This window comes from Phocoena phocoena, chromosome 7, assembly GCF_963924675.1.
Source record: "Phocoena phocoena chromosome 7, mPhoPho1.1, whole genome shotgun sequence".
Taxonomy (NCBI): Eukaryota; Metazoa; Chordata; class Mammalia; order Artiodactyla; family Phocoenidae; genus Phocoena; species Phocoena phocoena.
In genome coordinates this window covers 6,178,828-6,184,827 of record NC_089225.1, presented here as the reverse complement: position 1 = coordinate 6,184,827, position 6,000 = coordinate 6,178,828, and positions in this window count along the sequence as shown.

The following is a 6,000-nucleotide window of genomic DNA, read 5'->3' as shown; positions in this document are numbered from 1 at the left end:
AAATAAATTTCAAGGAAATCTTGAAAAAGAAAGAAAAAAGAGGAGAGAACCCTAAAAGACACTTAAGAGACATATCGGTCAGTCTCAGTGATTGGGTCTCATTTGAATTGATTCAAACTATTTTTTTAAATTATAGTCATGAAACAACTACAAGTTTGAAAACAGACTGGATGTTTAATAATAATAATGAATCATTAAATTTGTATGTGTTATTATGGTATTCTGAGGTTTTTCTTTTAATAATCCTTATGGTTTATTAACAGATGTAATGATACTATGTGTGGGGTTTGCTTCAAAATAATCTAGTGAGTGGAAATATGCATAAAGCCAGATTGATTATGAGTTGACTTTTGTTGAGGTTGGATACATCAGGGTTCATTACTCTATTTATGATGGTTGTTTGAAATTTTTCACAATAAAGATACAATAATAACAGTTATCATAAAATAAATTATAAAATAAATAGAGGGACTTCCATGGTGGTCCGGTGGTTAAAACTCCACGCTTCCAGTGCAGGGGACACGGGTTCAATCCCTGGATAGGGAACTAAGACCCCACATGCTGCATGGTGTGGCCAAAACATAAAATAAATAGAATTATTTTCTACTATAAAATAAATATTTTCTATTATAATTATAATTTATATAATTATGAAATAAATTCTCTTGAAAGTCTTCTTCCAAGTTGAAAACATTATGTTTCTTAATTGTGTTTGTATTTCTGTAGGCATGTTCCTTTCTGGTACGTACTTTAACTTTCCAAGTAGTTAAATTATTATAATTAGATATACCATATTAACTAGAAATTGTAAGAGCATAACTAAAAAGAAACATCTCAATGAACCAGTTGGAACTGCTAATAGTTCATGATCCAACCAGTTATAATAGAATAATTCTGCATTCTTCCGTTGATAGGAGTCCAAGTAACAGGAGATTTCTGGATCAGATGCAGCTGTTGTTCATAATGTTGTATTTGGCTGACAAAAGTAAACCAGTTTCTAAATTTCTATTACACATTTTGTGCCTGAGATTTTAAAAATTTATGATCCTCTCTGTTAATTACTTCTACTGAGTGTTGGTCCCCATTTAGTTTCACAAATCTGGAAATTTTTTTCTGTTGCATTTATAAGACATTTTTAATTGATGAAGGATAAATCAATTTTAGATGCAATTTAAAGTGGATGCATCTCGTTGGACTGTGGATGATTGTACTTCCTTTGCTTGTGGTGATTATGCATGAATTGAACTTCAAGCTGTGATGATTGATAGTTAAAAACCTGGGAATAAGTACATACTTGCTGCGATCGTAAACTTCTGCACTGTACCAGAAGAAAAAGGTAAAATTCTACAGATATTTTTAAAAAGTCTTCTTCCAAGCGAACAGATAGATAAATTGTGCTGTATTGATATAATGAAATACTATAAAGAGTTAAAATGAAAGAAACAGAGCTACATGTAACAACATGAATAACTCACTTAAAACAATGCTGAGAGGAGAAAAAAAGCAGGTTGCAGAGTGATACAGTGTGCACTATTTATATAAAATTTGAAAACATGACATAAATGAGCACAAAATAAAGAGACTTCCAGTAAAATATTGAGTTTACTACTAACAGACTTTTATTGCTAGAACTTCTAAATGATGTACTTCAGGAAGAAAGAAATTAAAACCAGAAGGAAGATCTGAGATGCAGGAAATAAATGAGTATTTACTATATAAAACCATAATTACAATAATGAGTAATATAGAGGATAGGAAAGGTGAAATTAAAATACTGGACAACAAAAACATAAGACAGAAGGGGGTGACCTTCAAGAAGAAGCAGAGATACGGAGTCATTTTAGACTTTGTTAAGCATGTGTGTTAAAATTTTAGGCGTAATCATTAAAGAGTAGAAATAGAATGCATAATTTCCAAGTCAGTAGGCGGGGTAAAGGAAAGACAACTCAATCCAGTCAAAAAGAAGTCAGGGCTTCCCTGGTGGTGCAGTGGTCAAGCATCTGCCTGCCAATGCAGGGGACACGGGTTCGAGCCCTGGTCCGGGAAGATCCCACATGCCACGGAGCAGCTAAGCCCATGCGCCACAACTACTGAGCCCACATGCCACAACTACTGAAGCCCGCATGCCTAGAGCCTGTGCTCCACAACTACTGAGCTCGCATGCCACAACTACTGAAGCCCGCATGCCTAGAGCCTGTGCTCCACAACAAGAGAAGCCACTGCAATAAGAAGCCCGCGCACCGCAACAAAGAGTAGCCCCCGCTCGCCACAACTACAGAAAGCGCACGTGCAGCAACAAAGACCCAATGCAGCCAGAAGTAAATAAGTAAATTTATAAAGAAACCAAAAGTCAGGAAAACAGAGTCAAAGAGGAGGAGGAGATAAAGAGAAAGCACAAAATAAAAAGTTAAAAATAATTTCAAATGTATCAGTGACCACAACAAAGGTTAAAAGTTAAATGACAGGGGGTGGGGGAAGGATGGAGTGGGAGTTTGGGGTTAGCAGATGCAAACTATTACATAGAGAATGGATAAACAACAAGGTCCTACTGTAGAGCACAGGGAACTATATTTGATATCCTGCAATAAACCATAATGGAAAAGAATATGAAAAAGAGTGTATACATGTGTATAACTGAATCACTTCGCTGTACAGTAGAAATTAACACAACATTGTAAATCAACTATACTTGAATAACATAATTTTTTTTTTAAAAAAAGAGTTAAATGACAGAGATCACCAAGTGGGATTTTTTAAAAATCCAGCTACAATCTGTTTACAAGAGACACATCTAAAACAAAAGAAAACTATGTGATTGAAAGTAAAAGACTGTGGAGACAGGAACTAATAGGAATAGAAATGTCATGTAAATATTATCAAATAAGGTTGAAATGGCTAAATCACTGTCAGTTCAAAATAGACTTTAAGGCCAAAGCACCGGGAGAGACCAAGAGCATTACCACATAATGATAAATGGAACAGTTCACCAGGAAAATAAAACAACACTCGGATGCATCTAATAACATGAACTCAAGCTATATTAAGCAAAAACTGACAACTCCACAATCAGAGTGGGAATTTTTAATACACCATTTTCAGTGATGGATAGGCGAACATTAAGAAGTATACAGATGTTTTCAACAGCACAACAGCAAGCCTGGCATAAGGCAGATGTGGAGCCCTGAACCCAGCAAGCATCATGGAACATTTTCATAAGTTAACCCTGTATGAGGCCACAGAGCAAGTCTCCACACCATGCAGAACCCAGTACAATTAAATTAGCACTTTAAATGAAAAGCTTGCAGAACTAGAAGACACGGGGCTCTAAGCAGCTGTCAGGAACTGCTGCCCACCCCAACCCTACTCCACTCCAGGCAGGGTTCAGTGTCCATTCTACACCGGCGCTGCCCCTGGTCTGCAAGAGCCAGGAAGCCCAGGCGCATACCTCCGTGTTGGCGCCTGACATCCAGTGGGGGCGGTCCTATTCCCGGCATCAGCTCAAAGCCAGGCCCCAGATCTGTGGACAGGAGCAGTGACCAAGGGACCAGGACCTTCCCCCCGCTACCCAGAATGTCTCTTTTCAGGTAAGCTGCAACAGCTGCAAATAGAGCAGTGGGTGGCAGGGACCCCACATTCCCCTCCCCCAGCTGAGTGAGGGGGGCTTCCAGAGCCACTCAGAGGGAGCCTGATCCCCCTTGCCTGGAGTCTGCAGGCTCCCGAGACCTGAGGCCAGCTCCCACCACCTGAAAGTGAGCCCACGCAGCACTGGACACACGGGGAGGAAATGACACCCTCTAGGGTGGGGACAACAGGGAGTCAGGCAGGGGGTTAGATTCTGGCCAGGAGGAGAGCTGGGAGGGGCCACGGGACCCAAGCTGGATGCCCAGGGCTGAGGGGACAGTCACGAAGCCGCCTGGAGGAGAGGCCCTGCAGCTGCAGGTTTTCATTTAGGAAGCCCCAGAGGAGTGGAGGGACACCCGCCCAGGCCGGAGAGCCTGATGCCAGGTCTCCTGCATCAGACGGGAGCAAGCTTCCTGCCCTCCTTCCTCCTGACAGCTCCAAACTCAGAGAAGACAGATAGCCTGAGGGCTGCGGGGTGGGAGGTGGGGGCAACGCAGAAAAGGAAGAAGAAGCCAACCTCCCCCCATCCCCTCCCCAGGCTCCCAGCCGGAGCTGCCCAGAGCTGGGGGAGTGGAAGTGCCCAACTTTACACGAAGTTCTGGGATGTTTAGTTACACCGGACTGGATGTTTTCATCCGTGATTGAGAGTGTTACAGTGGCTGAAAGTAACTGGAGGTTTTTTCCTTTTCTAGGAGTGATATAAAACGTATTAAAACTGCCCAAGATTTCATCTGAGGCTAGAAGTGACCACAGCACCGGTTCGAAGGGACGGCCGTGAGAGAGGGTATGTCGTTTTCAGTCTCACCCTGAGAATTCTGCCCAGCCAGGAGCTGGGGATGCCGGTCTGCTGGCAGCTCTGGTTTTGCCAGCTGGGCATTCCCACCGCCCCCCTCCTCCTTTGGTCAAGGCACCTATGGATCACAAGGCAAGCCAGTCAAACGCCTTGGGGAAGGGGACCCTCCAGCTGGGATGCCGGTCACTCAGAGATCCTGCAGCCAAAGGCCCTTGGACAGTGCTTCCTGGTTCCTGGCTGATCAGCTCTTCCTTCAGTTTGGTGACTGGCCCCAGCTCCCGTCCCCCCCGGGTCTGCCTGTTGCTTGTGACCACCACAGTCCCCGTGCGCACGGCTCCTGGGCCTCCGGGGGTACCCCTTGCCTTGGCCGTCTCTCAGCCTGGCCAGTTGCTGACCCCTTTAGTTTTGACCAGCACATTTTTAGAAATGGAGTTTGAAAACCTTCCTGCAGGGAGCGTACTCCGCAGGCCCTCACCACCCCCTACTGTCCCACAAACAGTGGTTTTATTCCCGGCCGACCGGCGATTCCTAGGTTCTTGTCCTCTCAAGGGAAAGAATTCAGTCAAGAGACAGAGAGCAGGTTTAGGCAGCAAGTTTTATGAAGCAAAGCGTTAAGTACGCTCTCCAGAAGCAGCCCTGCAGTCAGGGCAGGGCTGGGCTTATTAGACGGGTGGCAGTCCCTCCCCACGCCCTACGTCATTTAACTGACAAGTTGATTGACAGTTTCAGGTTATATGACGTTTCTCTTACTGCGCAGGTGCTTACCACCGAGAAGTACCCAAGCGAAAAGCATGGGGGAAGGGGCGGGGCAAAAAACGCAATGCTAATTTATTATAAATACGGCATAATGGACCCTGGGTTACTTTGAGTCACTTTTTAGGTCTTGGTGCCCCTGCACCAACCTGTGTTGGCGATTTTATCCTGCTTAGTCCAGATAAGCCTGGAAACTCAGCGGTGGTCCTTGACTGGAAGAGGGAGGATCTCTGGCCGTGCTCTGATTACCAGTGGGGGGCCGGGAGAGATGACCCCCTCCAGGATGGGGCAGCACCCGCTCATGTCTGACTAGCTACCTAACAGTTTTTACCAACTTCACCCCTCCCTGGTGGCAGCACCTAGCCCTGCTCCCCTTTCCTTACTAATACCTCTGGAATTGTGCCCTGCCTTGGCTTCTCAGCTACGAGGGCTAGCTGACCCCTGTCTGGCAGGTCACTCAAATCTGAGCACAACAATTGTACTTTAGGTAGTTAAATCGATGGTTTCTAACAATTATTGAAAGAGAAGGTATAGCTCCCTGAAGAACCTAATTTACAGTCAGTTTTGCTGGTTTGTAAACAGTTTGAAAAAGAAATGAACTATGAGATTATTAGTCAATCAAGTCTTTGGTTTTTGAAGACACTTTTTATTATGGAAACATTCACATGGACACAAAGCAGAGAATGGAGGCGTGAATCCTCCAGGTACCCATCACCCAGCTTCTACACTTATCAACATCGGGCCAATCTTGGTTCATCTTTTCCTCCCCCAGCCCCCCACCCCCCAACACACACACACATTACCCACCCTCCACAGCAAGCTGGGTTATTTTA